At 40.6% G+C, this 19,042-nt stretch overlaps 1 non-coding gene across 1 annotated transcript; it reads right to left on the bottom strand.

Annotated features, from left to right (window-relative positions):
• Positions 1-9,371: 9,371 nt before the first annotated feature.
• Positions 9,372-9,479, bottom strand: LOC112787102 (small nucleolar RNA R71). The gene has a single exon (XR_003194534.1). It is a non-coding gene; the product is annotated as a small nucleolar RNA R71 (small nucleolar RNA).
• Positions 9,480-19,042: the final 9,563 nt, after the last annotated feature.

Consider the following 19,042-nt stretch of genomic DNA (forward strand, 5'->3'; position numbering starts at 1 on the left):
TTCTCTAGCATCTTTGAAGATAGTTGGCCAATAGAACCCACTCTGTAGTATCTTTGCAGCTGTTCTTTCTGGGCCAAAATGTCCACCATAGGCTGAGCCATGACAATGCCACAGTATATTTCTTATTTCACTCTCAGGGACACATCTCCTAATTACTCCATCAGAGCATCTCTTGAACAGGAAAGGTTCATCCCACAAGAACTTTCTTGCTTCATTGATTAACTTCTTCACTTGTTGCTTAGATAATTCTTGAGGTATCTTCCTCCCTACTTTGTAGTTTGCTATGTCAGCAAACCAAGGTGCTTGTTGAATCTGCAGCAGATGTTCATCTGGGAAGCTTTCATTCACAGACTGTGAGGCTTCTTGAATTATTTCTTGTGGTACTCTTGATAAATGATCAGCAACTTGGTTTTCAGTGCCCTTCCTATCCTTTATTTCAATATCGAATTCTTGTAAGAGTAATATCCACCTGATAAGTCTTGGCTTAGCATCCTGTTTTGACATTAAATACTTAATGGCAACATGATCAGTATAAACCACAATTTTGGATCCTATCAAGTATGATCTAAACTTATCAAATGCGTAAACTACAGCTAACAATTCCTTCTCTGTTGTGGTGTAATTTTTTTGAGCTTCATTCAATACTTTACTTGCATAATATATGGCGTGATGCAAGTTTCCCTTCTTTTGTCCAAGCACAGCACCAATTGCAATGTCACTTGCATCACACATGAGTTCAAAAGGTAGTTCCCAATCTGGGGGTGTGATGATTGGTGCTGTTGTGAGTCTGTTTTTTAAAGTTTCAAAGGCATGCTGGCAATTTTCATCAAAAACAAAAGGAGTATCAATCATAAGCAGATTACTCAAAGGTTTAACTATTTTAGAAAAATCCTTGATAAACCTTCTATAAAATCCTGCATGTCCCAAGAAACTTCTAACAGATTTCACATTAGTTGGTGGAGGGAGCTTCTCTATGATTTCCACTTTTGCCTTGTCAACTTCTATCCCTTTTCTTGAAACTTTGTGACCAAGAACAATCCCTTCGGGCACCATGGAATGGCATTTCTCCCAGTTCAAAACCAAATTAGTTTTTTGGCACCGTTTCAAGACAAGAGTTAGATGTTTCAGGCAAGCATTGAAATTATCACCAAAAATAGAGAAGTCGTCCATGAAGACCTCTAGAAACTTTTCGACCATATCAGAGAAGATGGAGAGCATACACCTTTGAAATGTGGCTGGGGCATTACAAAGCCCAAAGGGCATCCTCCTGTATGCAAAGACTCCAATTGGACATGTAAATGCAGTCTTCTCTTGATCCTTGGGGTCCACCACGATTTGATTATACCCAGAATATCCGTCCAAAAAGCAATAATAGGCATGGCCGGCCAATCTTTCCAACATCTGATCAATGAATAGGAGAGGAAAATGATCTTTCCTGGTGGCATCATTCAATCTTCTATAGTCTATGCACATCCTCCACCCCGTCACCGTTCTAGTAGGGATTAACTCATTCTTCTCATTGGTGATGACCGTCATTCCTCCTTTCTTTGGTACAACTTGGACCGGGCTTACCCATGAGCTGTCAGATATTGGGAAGATTATCCCTGCATTCCACAACTTCATTACATCCTTCTGGACAACTTCTTTCATCGTGGGATTTAGCCTTCTTTGAGGTTGAACTACTGGCTTGGAGTTATCTTCCAAGAGGATCTTATGCATACATACTACAGGGCTGATGCCTTTCAGGTCGTCAATAGTCCATCCTAAAGCATCTTTGTGAGCTTTGAGTACATCAAGAAGTTCTCCTTCTTCTTTTTTTGTTAATGACGAATTGATGATCACTGGGAAGTTATTTGATGCACCCAGGAATGCATATTTGAGATGGGTGGGTAATGGCTTCAGTTCTTGTTTTCGTACTTCTTCCTTCTTGTCTTGTTGTTTCTCTTGCTCAATAGACATCTCGGCTACTTGTTCCTCTGTTGTCTCTTGATTTTCTTCTTACTCTTGAGGATTATCTTTCAACATTTCTTCCACCAAACTCTCTATCATATCCACTCTCATGTAATCCTCTTGCTCAGGAATGTGTTGCATTAACTTGAAAATGTTTATGACCATTTGTTCATTGTGGACCCTGAAGATCATCTCTCCTTTTTCTACATCAATGATGGCTCTTGCTGTGGCTAGAAATGGCCTTCCTAAAATGATTGAATTGTTTCCTTCCTCTTCAGTATCCAAAATCACAAAATCTGCTAGAAAAATAAACTCCCCAACCTTCACCAACAGGTTTTCTACAATTCCATTGGGTGTCTTGATCGATCTATCAGCCATGACTAGTGACATCCTGGTGGGTTTGAGTTCTTCTATAGCAAGCTTCCTCATCATAGACAGGGGCATTAGGTTAATACTAGCTCCGAGATCACAAAGAGCCTTGTCTAATGTCATTTTGCCTATGGTGCAAGCAACTACAAAACTTCCTGGATCTTTAAGCTTTGGTGGGATTCCCTTCTGAAGCACCGCGCTACATTCTTTAGTGAGAAGTATAGTTTCCTTCTCCAACCAGCTTCTTTTCTTGTTAATGAGTTCCTTCAAGAACTTGGCATATAAGGGCATCTGTTCCAATGCTTCAGCCAGGGGAATGTTGATTTCCAGCTTCTTGAAAGTTTCCAGGAATTTACGGAAGTGTTGATCCTTGGTTTCTTTGTTGAACCTCTGTGGATATGGCAGCGGAGGAATGAAGGCTTTCTCCTTTTTCTGTGCTTCTTCCTCTCTCTCATGTATATTGATTGGCTGGTCTTCTTTTCTTTTGGGGTTTTCTGAGTTCTTGTTTGGCACCATATTTTGATCATTGGCTTCCTCCATATCTGTTGGCTTTTTGCTGCTCTCCACTTGTTTCCTTGTAGTGTCATTGTTGCTCATCAATGTTCTCCCACTTCTTAACTGTATTGCCTTGCACTCTTCCTTAGGATTTGGAATTGTGTCACTTGGTAGTGAACTTGATGGTCTCTCTGTTGCAAAGTGTTTAGAGAGCTGGCCTATTTGTTTTTCCATGTTCTTGATAGAAGATTCTTGATTCTTGGCCGTTATTTCTTGGTGTTTCCACATTTTATCTATCAAGGTTTCCAGGTTAGTGATTCTTTGAGATTCTGGTGATGCTTGTGGTTGGTTGTGAGATGTGGGTGGTGAATGATAGGTGTTTTGGTTGATGGGTTGGTTATGGGTTGGATAATGGTTAGAGTTGGGGTAAGTGCTTTGCGGTTTTCTGAATGAATTTTGGTTATTTTGCTGGTTGTTCCTTGGGTTATTTTGGGTTGTGTTTCTTTGCCATGGCTGTTGGTTATGGTTATGATTATCTCCCCATCTAAGGTTAGGGTGATTCTTCCAGGAAGGATTGTAGGTATCACCATAAACTTCATTCTGTCCAGAGTTTTGGTTATGCATGTACTGCACTTGCTCCTGTTGTTGTTCTTCTTGGCTTTCTTCATTCTGCACCCATACAGTTGATGGGTGGCTTGTGTTCACAGCTGCTACTTGAAGGCTGTCAATCCTTTTGGCCATTTGTTCAAACTGTTGTTGAATTTGTTGTTGCATCATCTTGTTTTGAGCCAAAATGGAGTCTACTCCTTCCAGTTCTAGTACCCCCTTTCTCTGTGATGGTTGGCGGGTTATTTGATGAGCAAAGAAATATTGATTGTTGGCCACCATGTCCACAAGATTCTGGGCTTCCTCAGCAGTTTTTATCAGTTGTAATGAACCTCCAGCAGAGTGATCTAATGCCTCTTGAGATTTCAATGTTAGGCCTTCATAGAAATTCTGCAGCACATCCCATTCATTGAACATCTCCGGAGGACACTTTCTGATTAAGGCTTTGTACCTCTCCCATTCTTCGTACAAGGATTCGGCGTCTAATTGTGTGAAAGTCTGCACCTCAGTTTTCAGCCTGATGATCCTTTGGGGTGGGTAGAATTTGGCTAGAAATTTAGTCACCAAATCATCCCAACTAGTGATACTTCCTTGGGGAAAAGTTTCAAGCCATTGTGCAGCCTTGTCCCTTAATGAGAACGGGAACAACAGAAGCTTGTAAGTTTCAGGATTCACACCATTGGATTTGACAGTGTCACAAATCCTTAAAAAGGTAGATAAATGCTGGTTGGGATCTTCCAATGGGCTGCCTCCATAGGAACAATTGTTCTGGACAAGTGTAATAAGTTGTGGTTTTAGCTCAAAATTGTTTGCATTGACATTGGGAGTTAAGATGCTGCTTCCACAGTGTCTGGGATTTGCAAAAGTGTAGGAGGCTAACACTCTCCTCTGTGGTGGATTGGGATTAGATGGATCTCCTTCCATCTCGTGGTATTCTTCCTCAGATTCTTCCTCTCCAACAATACCTTTCCCTCTTTCAGCTCTTCTTAATCTCCTGAGAGTCCTCTGGTCAGCTTCGGATAAGATAGGAGTAGCTCTCCCTGTACCTGACATACAAACAAAGCAAGAGAAACACACAACCAGTGATACTTCAATCTATTGCTAGAATGAAGTTTTAGTTAGCTTAAGCAAAAATTCAAACAGTTAGTAGGTTAGTCAAAATTAAAGAAAAAATGCTTGATCTAAACTACCACCTCACTTAATCATTGTCAATCTATTCAATCCCCGGCAACGGCGCCAAAACTTGATGTGCGGAAAACGATCCGACACAAAACTCACCGGCAAGTGTACCGGGTCGCATCAAGTAATAAAACTCACGGGAGTGAGGTCGATCCCACAAGGATTGAAGGATTGAGCAACTTTAGTTTAGTGGTTGAATTAGTCAAGCAAACAAGTGTTAATTATGTGAAATTATGTTGACAGGAATTAAATTGCATAGAATGTAAAGGGGAGTGGGTGATTTGCAGGAAATTAAAGGGAACAAAAAGAAAAAGAGCTGAATCTTAAAGTGCAAGTAATGTAAATTGCAGAAACTTAAAGTGTAAGAAATATAAATGACTTGAAAAATAAAAGGGGAATGGGAATTGGATCTGCAGAAATTAAACAGGAAAAAGCAAAACTTAACAGAATGAAGAGTAGTTGATGTAATTAGTTGAACCGGATCTCAAAACTAAAAGGAAAATAAACTTGGTGTAGTAATTAAACAAGGAAATTAAAATGGAAACCAATAGATCTCAGGACCCAAGAGACTAGATAACTAAGTCTAGATCTCAATGCCTTCTTAGATCCAAATTTAGAGAGCAAATGCCAAATTAAAGAAGAGAGCAATGTAGAAATGTAAATTCAAGTTCAATTTTCCAGAAGCTGCAGTAAGAAAAACAGAGAGATCTCAAGGTGAGATTGAGACAGAATTTCCTCAATTCTTCAACACCCGAGACTCAAGACAAGTGTAGATAAAATTGAAAAACAAGAAAACTAAGAGGAAGAGAATTCAATTCTCCTTCCCCAAGACTCAGAATCTCCAAACAGCTCAAAACCCAAAAGCTCTCTACTGTGAATACTATGAGAATTTTTAAAGAAAACTCTAAAAAGAAAAGCTCCCTTAAAACTTCAAATCCTAAGCTATTTATACACTTTCTTCAAATGATCATTAAGCCTTGAATTGGGCCTTCAGTCTTGATGGAATTGGGTTGATAATAGCCTCCGTTGATTGTTCTTAGTGTTGGGAAGAAATCCATTTGTGAACCGGGCCATGAACCATTCACGTTTGAGTCAACGTTTGAGGCAAACGTTGACTCAAACGTCCCTTGTTTGAGGCATTATGCAGATAGCCCATTTGCTGTCATCCACGTTTGAGCCAACGTTTGAGGTCAAACGTGAGCTCAAACGTGGGTCTTCCCAGGCTCCCTTTTTGGCCAACATTTGGCCCAACGTTTGAGGCAAACGTTGGCGCAAACGTAGCTCATCTAACCCATCAATCAAGGGTGCTCTTCCATGCTCTTTCTTGCCAAAATGTAGCCAACGTTTGACCTCACATTTGAGGCAAACATTGGCTCAAACGTTGCTGTGCCCAGGAGTGCTATTTCTCTTCTTTTTGGCGCCAACGTTTGACCTCACGTTTGAGGCAAATGTTGGCGCAAACGTTGGCTCCTTCCCCTGTTTCTTCTTTAGCCAATGTTTGCCTTAACGTTTGAGGCAAACGTTGGCGCAAACGTTGGCGACATCCAGGGGTGTTCTTCAGCTGCTTCTCACGTTTGAGTTAATGTTTGAGGCAAACGTTAACTCAAACGTTGATCCCTCTTTTCAAGCCCATTCTTGCAACCTTCTTCCAAGCTTTATTCCACCTATCATCAATCAACAATTGTATCAAAGCTATGCCATAATCATGAGAGTTGTTCTTCTTCTTGTCACATGAGCAATTATGGCACAAAAACTCATGAAAATGCATCAATTTATCCCTGGTTGATTGAATCAAAGGAAACATGAAATTCAACCCAATTGGCTTACTTATGGCTTAAGAAAGTGCATAAAACTAAATGAAAACAAAGGAAAAAGACTAGTGAAACTAGGCTAAGATGACTTGTCATCAGCATGCGCGCCATGCGTGCGTGCGAGCCGATTGCTTTTGTGATCCACGGATGCGCGCCAAGTGCGCATGCGCGTCGATAGAAATCTTCTGATCCGCGCGGATGCCTCCATCCTTGCGCGCCGCTTCCAGCCATCCTCATCCACGCGTGCGCGCCAATGCTGCTTTTCCCAAAATTCAAATCTTCATGTTCCTCCCTTTTGTGCATACTTTTTTTCTCTCTCCTAGGCCATTCCTACCCTATAATTCTTGAAATCACTCAATAAATACACTACGGCATCGAATGGCAATAGAAGAGGATTAAAATATGGCAATTTTAAAGCAAAACAAGCATGTTTTTCATCATGGAGCAATATTAGGAAGTGAACACAAAACCATGCATTTCTTGTGAATAAGTGTGAGAAATATTGACAAAACCTCCCAAATTCTACACAATATAAACCACAGAATTGGGTTCATCAAATCTCCCCACACTTAAACCAAGCATGTCCTCATGCTTAGAATAAAAAGACCAAAGATCATGGTGAGAAAGGGTTTATAAAATGCAAACTACCTAAGTGAATGCATGCAACTAATGTAAAATCATCTACCTACTTGGTCAAGGGTAAATTTATCCTCCAAGAACACATATGAATACCTGGGTTGAAAATAGCATGTAGTTCATGAATCCTACCAAATTGAACATCACTAAGGAGTGCATATAACTTGCTAGATGAACGCTTGTGAAAGTGATAAACCACTATTTTATAGTTTATATTGTGTTTAATTGTGTGGTTTTGTCATGATCCTTACCCACTTATTCATCAATTTAGCATGCATCTAGATTTCCTTCCTAAATTCAGTACATGTTTGAAAATTGCTTCCTAGAGACTTTAATTATTTAATTTTAATTCTCCTTTATTCCATTCGATGCCGTGATCTGTGTGTCAAGTGTTTCAGGCTTTATAAGGCATGAATGAGATGGAGATTGGAGAGGAAGATAGCGAAAATGGAAGGAACACAAGAATTTGAGGAGATAACCAGCGAGAAGTGACGCGGTCGCATGGCTCACGCGACCGCGCGAAGGGGCGCAAATCGCAGTGACGCGATCGCATGGCTTGCGCGGCCGCGCGGTTTGGAAAGCGCAAGCGACGCGGTAGCATGGACGACGCGAACGTGTGGAGAGGAAAAAGCACAAGCGATGCGTCCGCATGGATGACGCGATCGCGTGACATGCGCGATCTGCATAATCTACAGAATTCGATGGGGGCAATTTTGGACCTTATTTCGGCCCAGTTTTCGGCCCGGAACAGCAGACTAGAGTCAGAGAATATGCAGAAACAACACAGACATTCATTCAGTAGTTTTAGATCTAGTTTTTCACTCTCTTAGGTTTTTCTCTCTAGTTTTTAGAATTTGGATTTTCAATTGGTCTTAGCATTGGAACATTGAGAAGAGTTATTTCCTCATCAAGACTTCATCATTCTAGTTTGTTCTCTTAACTTGGTTTTATTCTTCCATGTTCTTTGTTATGTTCAATTTTGTCATTCAGATACTTTTATGATTAATTGATGCAAGGATTATTTCTTTTTAATTCAATTTCAATTCCAATAATCATGTCTTCTTTTAATTCCCTTTCATGTGCCATGGATTCTTTAGTTACAATGCGTGAGTAGTTTCATTACTTGATGGGGAGTTGATTAAAAGGAACTCTTGAGTTGGAAGGATTGAAGGAAAAATTTGTAGTTGGGTTAAATGTTGGATTGCTATCCTGTCACCAACGCCAATCCCTTTGAATTAAGTGGGTTGTAACTCGTGAACAGATCTGGAATTTCAACTTGTTTGACTTTCCCTTACCTAGTAAAGGATAACCAAACAGAGTAACCATTAATTATAAATCAATCTTAAAAATCACTCCATCAATGATAGAGATTCTAACTAATCAATTCCCAGTCAAGGCTTTTATTTATATTAATTAAAATTTCTCAATTTAAATTCCAATTTACTTAGCTTAACTTCTCAGAACATCTGATTAATAAAACAGCATACTTTTCTGCAACTCGTTGGGAGACGACCTGGGACTTAAAACTCCCAGTAATTTTAATTTAAACTCTCTGTGACATATTTCTAAATTGATAGGTAGATTTTCGGTGAGTTAAGAACTATACTTGCAACGTAACCATTTTAATAAATTTTTAATTCACCAGCTTCTGCATGCCATCAATTTTTGGCACCGTTGCCGGGGAGTTGCAATAGAGTGCTAATTTTATTAATTAGAATTTATTTATTTGCATTTTATTTAATTTTGCTACTATGAGCTGCATGTTTCTTTCGCCAAATGACACGTTCACTTCCTGATCCGTGCTTGCTAATATTCGATCCTGAAATTGAAAGAACAATTTCACGAATAAGGCGAGAACAGCGTAGGTTAGCCCGCTCTGAGGGCGGATTTGAAAGTGAATCTGAGGAAGAAATCAGCCCCCGTTCTACTGATTTGGTTGTTTTACGTGCAGAAAACATGGCAGCTAGAAGAGTTACCATTCAGGAGGAAGGAGCTCCTGATTTTACAATGCAACCGTTTCAAGCGCATCATCCAGCGGTAGCTATGGATTTTAAAATAAAGACCGCACTGCTAAATTTGATGCCCAAGTTTCATGGCCTACCTGCTCAGGAGCCTATCAAGCACTTGAGAGATTTCCAGGCAGCCTGTTCTACTGTCAGGCGTGATGGCACTGATGAAACTTCAATTCTGCTGAAAGCTTTTCCGTTCTTTCTTGAGGGAAAAGCAAGATAATGGTACTACACTCAACCTATAGCAAATGTATCCAACTGGGATACACTCAGAAAGGAGTTTCTGGAGAAATTCTTCCCATCTGAAGTTACTGATAAACTGAGGAAGGATATCTCTACGATTGTTCAGGATGACAATGAGACCCTCTTTGAATACTGGGAGCGCTTCAATAATCTTCTGGAAGCATGCCCCCACCACATGATTGACAAGATCGTGCTACTCAGCTATATCACACAAGGTATGAGGCCCCAAGATAAGACCACATTGGAAAGTGCCAGCAATGGGTCTATGAAGAAGTACAAGACCACTGATGAAGCTTGGCAATTGATTAGTCATTTAGCTGAATCAACTCAGAACCACAGACAGAAGTAAGGCCGTTCAAAATCCGTTGCAGAAGTATCTTCTGGCATAGAGACTGCTACTCTAAATCAAAGCATCTGTGAGATGACCAACCTACTGAAGCAAATGCAGTTGAATCAACAAGCTCAGCAAACTCAACTGCAACAAAACCAACAACTAGTCCCACAAAGAATTTGCGGAATTTGTGCTGATTACAGCCATTACACTGATGAATGCCCGCAGCTCCAACAAGAAGACAACATGGTGGCATCCACTCACAACTTCTATGACCGCCCCAACCAAGAGTACAATCAAAGTGGAAATAATAACCATGGATGGCAAGACAATTCAAACCAGAATTGGAGGGACAACAATAACAGGGGAGGCAGAGATAATCAGGGAAATCAGAGGTGGAATAATAACAACAACAGGCAGCAAAATCAACCTTACCGAGCACCTCACGTGAGGCAAAACCAAGGACCACCGAACAATCAGCAGCAAACCTCTCAATTTACTCATTCTTCGGTATCTTCTAATGAAGATTTATTACAAGCTTTTGAGAAAAGACAACTGGCCATGGAAAGTACCATTGTGAACAGTATTAACGCCAGTCTGAATGGTCTCGCCTCTACTCTGCAAGCTTTTATGACACAGCTTGGTTCAGCAAAAAATTCCAGTAACCAACCTTCAAGCACCACTGGAATCCCCTCTCAACCATTACCGAATCCAAAGGGAGGCATTAATGCCATCACCCTGAGGTCTGGAACTACACTACAGGAGAGGAATCAGGAGGAACCAAGCTCACCACTATACGCCTCAGCTGAAGAGGTGGTAGAAGTCGAAGATGTTGAAGAGGAAGAGGATATACAGGACATAGCTGAAGAAGAGATAGCTCAACCACAGGAAGAAGCACAAAAAGGCGCAGGCACCACAGAAAACACTACTCCCATTCCATTTCCACAACTTGCAAGGAAGCCCAGGAAGCAGCTGGAACCTGATCCTAAAATGGTAGAAATATTCAAAAAGGTTGAGGTAACTGTCCCTCTTTTTGATGTTATTCAGCAGGTACCTAAATATGCAAAGTTTCTAAAAGACTTATGTATCCATAAAGACAAAATTAATGAATTAGAAACTATTCCTTTAGGTAGTTCTATATCTGCTTTAATGGGAGGATTACCTGAAAAATGTAGTGATCCAGGTCCTTGCATAGTTAGTTGTACTATTGGTGATGTAGTAATTTACGATTGCATGTGTGGTTTAGGAGCATGTGTCAGTATAATGCCTTTGTCTATATATGATGTTTTAAGGCTTCCTCCCTTAAAAAGGTCGGCAGCTCGTTTTGTGTTAGCAGATAAAAGCATTATTACAGTGGCTGGAGTTGCTGAAGATGTTTAGTAAACATTAAAGGGCTCACATTTTCCACTGATTTTTATATCTTGGAGATGCCCCATAATGATTCAGATAAGCCGTCATCAATCCTACTTGGAAGACCATTCCTGAAAACATCAAAATTCAAATTGGATGCTTCTTCCGGAACATACTCCTTTGAAATAGATGGCCGCATAGTAATCTTCAATCTGAATGGAGTCATTGACAACCCCCCAGAAGATCGTTCTATCTTCCAGTGTGATGTCATAGACGAAAGTGTGGCTGAAGTTTAAAAAGAAGAGTTTGAAGAAAGGCACACTGGACAAGGTCCAAGTGTGGGGACCCTCTTAACTGACAATGAGGACACTTTGCCATTTTCACAAGCCCCAGATAATCCAGAGCCTGCCCATGATCAAAAGTTAGAATTGAAACCTCTCCCTCCGCATCTCAAATATGCTTATCTCGAGGATGAGCAGAAGCTTCCGGTTATTATTGCAAGGGAACTGACTTCTCAACAAGAAGAGCAGTTACTTGATGTGCTAAAGAAGCATAAGAAGGCAATTGGGTGGAGTTTGGCAGACATAGTGGGAATCAACCCTCAAGTATGTGAGCACAGAATATTTTTGGAAGAGGGAGCAAGACCTGTCCCTCAACCCTAGAGAAGATTGAATCCCACCATCTTGGAAGTTGTCAAGAAGGAGGTGACCAGACTATTGGAGGCCGGTATCATATATCCCATTTCAGACAGTGAATGGGTAAGCCCAGTACAAGTGGTGCCCAAGAAGTCCAGAGTCACTACCGTGAAGAATGAGCATGGAGAGCTCATAGCAACTAGAGTTCAGAATGCTTGGAGAGTCTGCATTGATTACAGGCGTCTCAACCAAGCTACCCGTAAGGATCACTACCCACTTCCATTCATTGATCAAATGCTGGATCGCCTGTCAGGTAAATCACATTACTGCTTTCTAGATGGTTACACAGGTTATTTCCAGATTCATATAGCTCCTGAGGATCAGGAAAAGACTACTTTTACATGTCCTTTTGGGACCTATGCTTATAAGAGAATGCCCTTTGGCTTGTGCAATGCACCAGCTACTTTTCAAAGGTGCATGATGAGCCTTTTTTCTGATCTTATTGAGGACTGTATGGAAGTTTTTATGGACAATTTTAGCGTTTATGGTGATTCTTTTAGCCTTTGCTTAGATGGGTTATCTAGAGTATTAGATAGATGTGTTAATACAAACCTTGTATTGAATTTCGAAAAATGCCACTTTATGGTAAAATAAGGGATTGTATTAGGACATGTGGTATCTAATAATGGCATTTCTGTAGACCCAGCAAAGGTGAATGTTATTTCTAGTTTACCTTACCCCTCTTCTGTGAGGGAAGTTCGTTCGTTCCTTGGCCATGCAGGTTTCTACAGGAGATTTATTAAGGACTTTAGTAAGGTGGCACTTCCCTTATCCAGATTACTGCAGAAGGACATTGAGTTTGAGTTCAGTGACGATTGCAAACAAGCATTTGATAAGTTGAAGACTGCTCTAACTCAAGCCCCAATTGTGAGAGGACCCGACTGGAGCCAGCCGTTTGAAATCATGTGCGATGCTTCCAACCATGCAGTAGGAGCAGCGCTAGCTCAGCATGAAGGTAAGGATCCTTTTGTTATTGCCTATGCGTCTAAGACTTTAGACACTGCCCAGTCCAATTATACTACTACTGAGAAAGAGCTACTTGCTATTGTTTTCGCTCTGGATAAATTCCAGGCTTATTTACTTGGTACTAGAGTAGTAATGTATTCAGACCATGCAGTTCTAAAGTATCTATTAGCTAAAAAGGAATCCAAACCAAGACTTATACGTTGGATACTGCTGTTACAAGAATTTGATTTAGAAATAAAGGATAGGAGTGGTAATCAAAATTTAGTAGCAGACCACTTGAGTCACCTTGAACATATTAAGGATGATTCTACTCCTATAGATGATAATTTTCCTTTTGACAACCTGCAAGCAGTATCTGAGGTAGTCCCTTGGTATGCACCTGTTGCTAATTATTTAGTTAGCCGCACATTTCCTCCACATTTTTCTAAACATCAAAGAGACAAGCTGAAAAGTGAGCCTAAATATTATATATGGGTTGACCCATATTTATGGAGATGTGGCGCTGACCAGATAATTAGACGTTGTGTGCCTCAATCATAATTCCAGTCCATTTTAGAGGCCTGTCACTCATCTGAGAGTGGAGGACATTTTGGCCCTCAACGAACAGCTAGAAAGATCTTAGACTGTGGATTCTGGTGGCCTACTCTTTTTAGAGATGCTGCTGAGTTTTTTAAATCTTGTCACCCATGCCAGAAATTTGGTAACATATCCAAGAGGGATGAGATGCCTCAACAATATATGCTTTTCTGTGAAATTTTTGATGTTTGGGGCATTGACTTCATGGGTCCATTTCCAAATTCTAGTGGATATTTTTATATATTGTTAGCTGTGGATTATGTTTCCAAATGGGTGGAACCAATTCCTACCCGCACTGATGATGCTAACACTGTTGTTTCCTTTGTGAGAAACCATATTATATGCCGCTTTGGATCACCACGAGCGATCGTGAGCGATCAAGGCACCCATTTTTGTAACAGGAGACTAACAGGATTGATGAAGAAGCATGGGATAATCTATAAAGTTGCAACAGCTTACCATCCCCAAACTAATGGGCAAGCCGAGGTGTCAAACAGAGAAATTAAGCGTATTTTGCAGAAGAAAGTGAAGCCTCATAGAAAAGACTGGAGCACCAGACTATAAGATGCACTGTGGGCATATAGAACAGCATACAAGACACCCATTGGGATGAGTCCCTTTCGCTTAGTTTATGGAAAAGCTTGCTATCTTCCAGTTGAAATCGAACACAAGGCCTTCTGGGCAGTTAAAGAGTGCAGCATGGAAATTGAGAAGGCCAGAGCTGAAAGGAAGTTGCAACTGCAGGAATTGGAGAACATTCGCCTAGAAGCTTATGAGAATTCCAGAATTTGCAAGGAAAGGATGAAAGCTGTGCATGATCAAAACATCAAGAAGAAAGAATTTCAACCTGGAGATTTCGTCCTCCTTTACAAATCTCGACTAAGGCTAATGCCCGGTAAGTTAAGATCAAAATGGGAAGGTCCATACAGAGTAGAGAAGGCTGAACCGTATGGAGTTTACCACCTAAGCCATCCTTCAAGCTCTGAACTTATTAAGGTTAATGGACACCATCTGAAGCTGTACCATGGTGAAAAGGTGCAGAAAAGCAAGGAGCTTGAGATCCTCCACTTGGAAGATCCCCACATAGCAGCAGATTGAGCTAGTGGAGCGTCCAACTTACGGACGTTAAAGCAAAGTGCTTGGTGGGAGACAACCCACCGCGGTATGATCGTTCTTTTCTTCAATAACTCTTCTCTTCATTAATACTTTCATGCTTTTACACCTACATGTCCTTATATTTCTTTTAAAAAAAAAATTTTCGCCGCGCGACGCGATCGTACCAGCGACGCGTCCGCATGGCAGGGGGAGTAAAGAAAAATAAAAATGAACAGAAAGTTACGCAGGAGGAGCACTGGAGTCGTGCCAATGGCACAAATTACCCCACACGACCGCGTCGCATGGAAATCATGGCCTCCCACGCGACCGCATGCCCCACGCGGCCGCGTGCCCTGAGTTTTCGACGTCAAAGGGTGCACAGTCACATTCTGTGCGAGATTGATGCTAGATTGGTGCTGGAAGCACAATCCTTGTCATGTGACCGCGTCGCTGACGCGGCCGCGTCACCCATTTTATAACGCACACTCATGCGATCGCGTGACCCACGCGATCGCGACACCCAATTTTGGCTATTAAAATAAATTGAACAGAGAGTTGTGCTGGAGCGAGGATGCACTCGTGCCAGCAGCGCAACACAGGTCACACGACCGCGTGACTGATGCGATCGCGTCTTCTTACCTGATGCGCACCCGCGCGAACGCGTGCCCCACGCGGCCGCGTCGCATGCGCCGCACAGCTCAACCTAAATTGCCAAATTATCTTATCTTTCTTTCCTCCAAATCCTAATTTTTCTTTTCCCTCCTTCTTTCTTCCTTCTCCATTCCCCTTTCTATCTCACCTCTCACTCTTTCTCTCTCTCTCTCTCTCTCCTCCATTAACAAGGTTTTACCTTCTTCTTCCTTCTTTCTTTTTCTATCATTTTTTTATTGTTCTACATGTATTTTCTTTTTCTTTTCTTCTTCTTTTAATTATTCCTATTTTCTTTATTCTTCTTTTCCCTTTTTACATGGTGTTAGAAATTTTTTGAGTCATTATCCCTCATTATATGCTTGTGACTTGTTACAATTTATTTGATAATTATTATTATTTTTAAGGGATTGCTTGCATGTTCAATTTCATACTTTTTATATCTTGTTTAACATGCATACCATGTGTTTGTGAAAAAGCCCATGTGGCATTATGCACTTTTCTATGTTACTATACTATTCAATGCTTGTTTTTCACAACTTTCCCTTATTATTTTATTAATTGAATTCAATTGTCAATACAAATGTGATGGTTTGTTACAAAGTAATGCTTGGTCTATACTACTCATGCCCTTTGCCAGCATGCTAATAAACATCTTGCATTCACTTGTCTTTTTATGCACTAGCTATTCCCCATTGATGGCTTTTCATATGTACTCGAGAGCATGTGTTAATGTCATCTACATTTTACTGTGCATCATTCACCCTCTTTTCTGTTTCCTTCCTTGCTGTATCTCTCTTTAAATTTAATTTTCTTTCTTTTCCCTTCTTTCAGGATGGCCACCAAGAAAGGAAAAGAGAAAGCTACTTCCAAATCACTAGCAAGAAGAGGAACTAAAAGAACATTAATGGCAGAGCCTTCTTCAACCGCAGTCAAGCCCTCAACAAAATGAGTCAAGAGAATAATAAAGGTTGACGAAAAGGAGAAAGCCTTTCCAGCAAAGGACGCTGCGCGATTTTCCAATCGCTACTGTGAGCAGATGTTCCCTATCCTGGCAGAAAGGAAATATAACAATGAATACCTTCTTATCCTCCCGTCCAATATTGCCACCTTTGTTGAGCCGCAAATTGAGCGAAGACAATGGGGTTTCCTACGAAAACAGCCAAGGCAGGTCAATCTTTCTTGGGTAGTTGAGTTCTACTCCAACTTCTACATGCCGACCCTGCAGTCCGTTTATGTCCGGCAGAAGCAAGTCCCCATCACAGAAGAGGCCATCCAGCAAGCTCTGAGTCTTCCTCCTTTTCCAGCAGGAATGGACGCTTTTCACGAAGCCACCCTTCAGCGCTAGAGATACCAATTTGACTGGGACTCCATTCTCGGAGTCATCGCATTACCTGGAAGCCGTTGGATCTACGGATACCACCGTACCGCCCTAAGGGAATCTTGGCTTCCGCACTTACCTTGGAGGCTCACGTATGGGCACAGATCATGTCCCATTACGTCTTTCCGAGCACTCATGAGTCCTCCTTCACTGCAGACATGGCTGTTCTACTATGGTGCATCCTTACAGACCAACCTCTGAATCTCTCAAGACATATCTGGAATGCTATAGAACACGTACAAATTGCGGACAACTTACCTTTCCCTGCCTTGGTCTCAGATCTTGTCTCAGCAGCCGGAGTCTCCTACAGAGCTAGGGACACCAAAGCCATGCTTCCACGGGATGATCAATATGTCCCTAACGGGAAATACCTCAGACTCTCAGCAGCCACTACAAGCCTTCCTACTGCTCCAATTGAAGATAATCCTTCTTCAACACCACAAGCATCTACAATTGAGAAATTACTCCAGCAGATAATCGAACGGTTGGATCGGCAAGAACAGAAAGCAAAGATGAGAGAGCGCCGTAACGAGCGCCGATTCAAACACCTCAAGGAGCTACTCAAGGGACGCTTCAGAGACTCAGACACCCCGGACTCCACTTCCTTTACTAGCACATGGAGCCATGATGGTCCCGACTGTGGAGATACTGCCACCAGCCCACCCCTGTTCCTGACAGATGGCACCGAGGACGGTGCAGAGCCTTAAGTGTAGGGAGGTCGGTCAGTACCTGACTTCCGGAGGTAAATTCTCTTCTCTGGCACCAATAATTAAGATATTTTAGTTAGATTTTTCTTTTCTTTATAGAATAGAATAAATTGCATAGGTTAGGATAGTTGCATGCATGTTCTACTTGATTGAAAAGACAATAAGTTTCTTTTAAAAATCTATCTTTAGAATAAAATTTCACTAATTTTTCAAAATTTTTATGATAAATTTGCTTGAGCTGTATTTGGAACATGATATTTGAGTTAAAGAACACACAACCTGTGGAAGATTTGAGCCTTTATGAATGGTTACATTATTTAACCATAATTATTTCATTCTTGTGTGTTTACTTCTCTATAATTGTAATCTATATTTTGTTTTATCTTATATGTCCAATATTTATTATATCTACATGCTTGCACATGATTGAGGCCATTATTTGTTTAAACTCACTCATCCAAATTAAGCCTACCCTTTTCAATTACCCTTGTTAACTACTTTGAGCCTTTAAAACCCCATTTGTTCTATATTTTACCACATTACTAACCTTAAGTTGAAAAATAATTGCATATCCCAAATTGAATCTTTAGTTAGCTTAAGATAGAATTGTGTGTGCTAGTTAAGTATGGGAAATTGTGGGAACCAAAGTTGTTAAGGGAATGTGTCATGAAAATTTAAAGGGAATTTGGATACCTATTCATGTGAAACTATAAGAATAAAAAATCTATGTGCATTGATAAGATTTATTTATTTCAATTCAAAAAAAAAGGATAAACAAATAAATAAGGGGACAAAATTACCCCAATATTAAATTCAGAATTCAAAGATCAATGCACATATGATAGAATTAAAATACAAAGTTGAAACATGAGTATGGGTTGAAAAAAGGAATTATGGGTAGCTAAGCATGAATTTAAAAGTATATAGAATATATGTATATTAGGTGAGAGCTTAGGTTAATTAAAGATTCAATTTATAAAGCTCACTTAGCCATATGTATACCCTTACCTGCACCTTGGCCCCATTACAACCCTGAAAAGACCTCATGATGTTTGCATTGGTATATTAACTGTTGTTGATTGGTTAGGAGAAAAACAAAAGTTAGAAAACATGACTAGAGAAGAATAGAGTGATTACCCTATACACTAGAGATTAGAGCGTACATACATTATCAGTGAGGGTTCAATGCTTAAATTTTCATGTTTCCTGCTTTCATAAGCTATCTTCTTGCACTTTTGTCGGTTTTATTGTATAATGATATAATTAGTGGAATTTGATTTGTAATTGTTTTGAAGGGCTTATTTACTTTTGATCAAGTGGACAATAATCATATAGTTGCATTTATTTATATATGTAGGATTGCATTGCATTTCATGAGTTTCTACATGTTCATACTTATTTCCTTGTCTCCTTCAATTTAGCATGAGGTCATGCTAATGTTTAAGTGTGGGGAGGTTGATAAAGAACTATTTTATAGTTTATATTGTGTTTAATTGTGTGGTTTTGTCATGATCCTTACCCACTTATTCATCAATTTAGCATGCATTTAGATTTCCTTCCTAAATTCAGTACATGTTTGAAAATTGCTTCCTAGAGAATTTAATTATTTAATTTTAATTCTCCTTTATTCCATTCGATGCCGTGATCTGTGTGTCAAGTGTTTCAGGCTTTATAGGGCATGAATGAGATGGAGATTGGAGAGGAAGCTAGCAAAAATGGAAGGAACACAAGAATTTGAGGAGATAACCAGCGAGAAGTGACGCGGTCGCATGGCTCACATGACCGCGCGAAGGGGCACAAATCGCAGTGACGCGGTCGCATGGCTTGCGCGGCCGCGCGGTTTGGAAAGCGCAAGCGATGCGGTAGCATGGACGATGTGAACGCGTGGAGAGGAAAAAGCGCAAGCGACGCGTCCGCATGGATGACGCGATCGCGTGACATGCGCGATCTGCATAATCTGCAGAATTCGATGGGGGCGATTTTGGACCTTATTTT

The sequence above is a fragment of the Arachis hypogaea genome, chromosome 20 (assembly GCF_003086295.3).
Source record: "Arachis hypogaea cultivar Tifrunner chromosome 20, arahy.Tifrunner.gnm2.J5K5, whole genome shotgun sequence".
Lineage (NCBI taxonomy): Eukaryota > Viridiplantae > Streptophyta > Magnoliopsida > Fabales > Fabaceae > Arachis > Arachis hypogaea.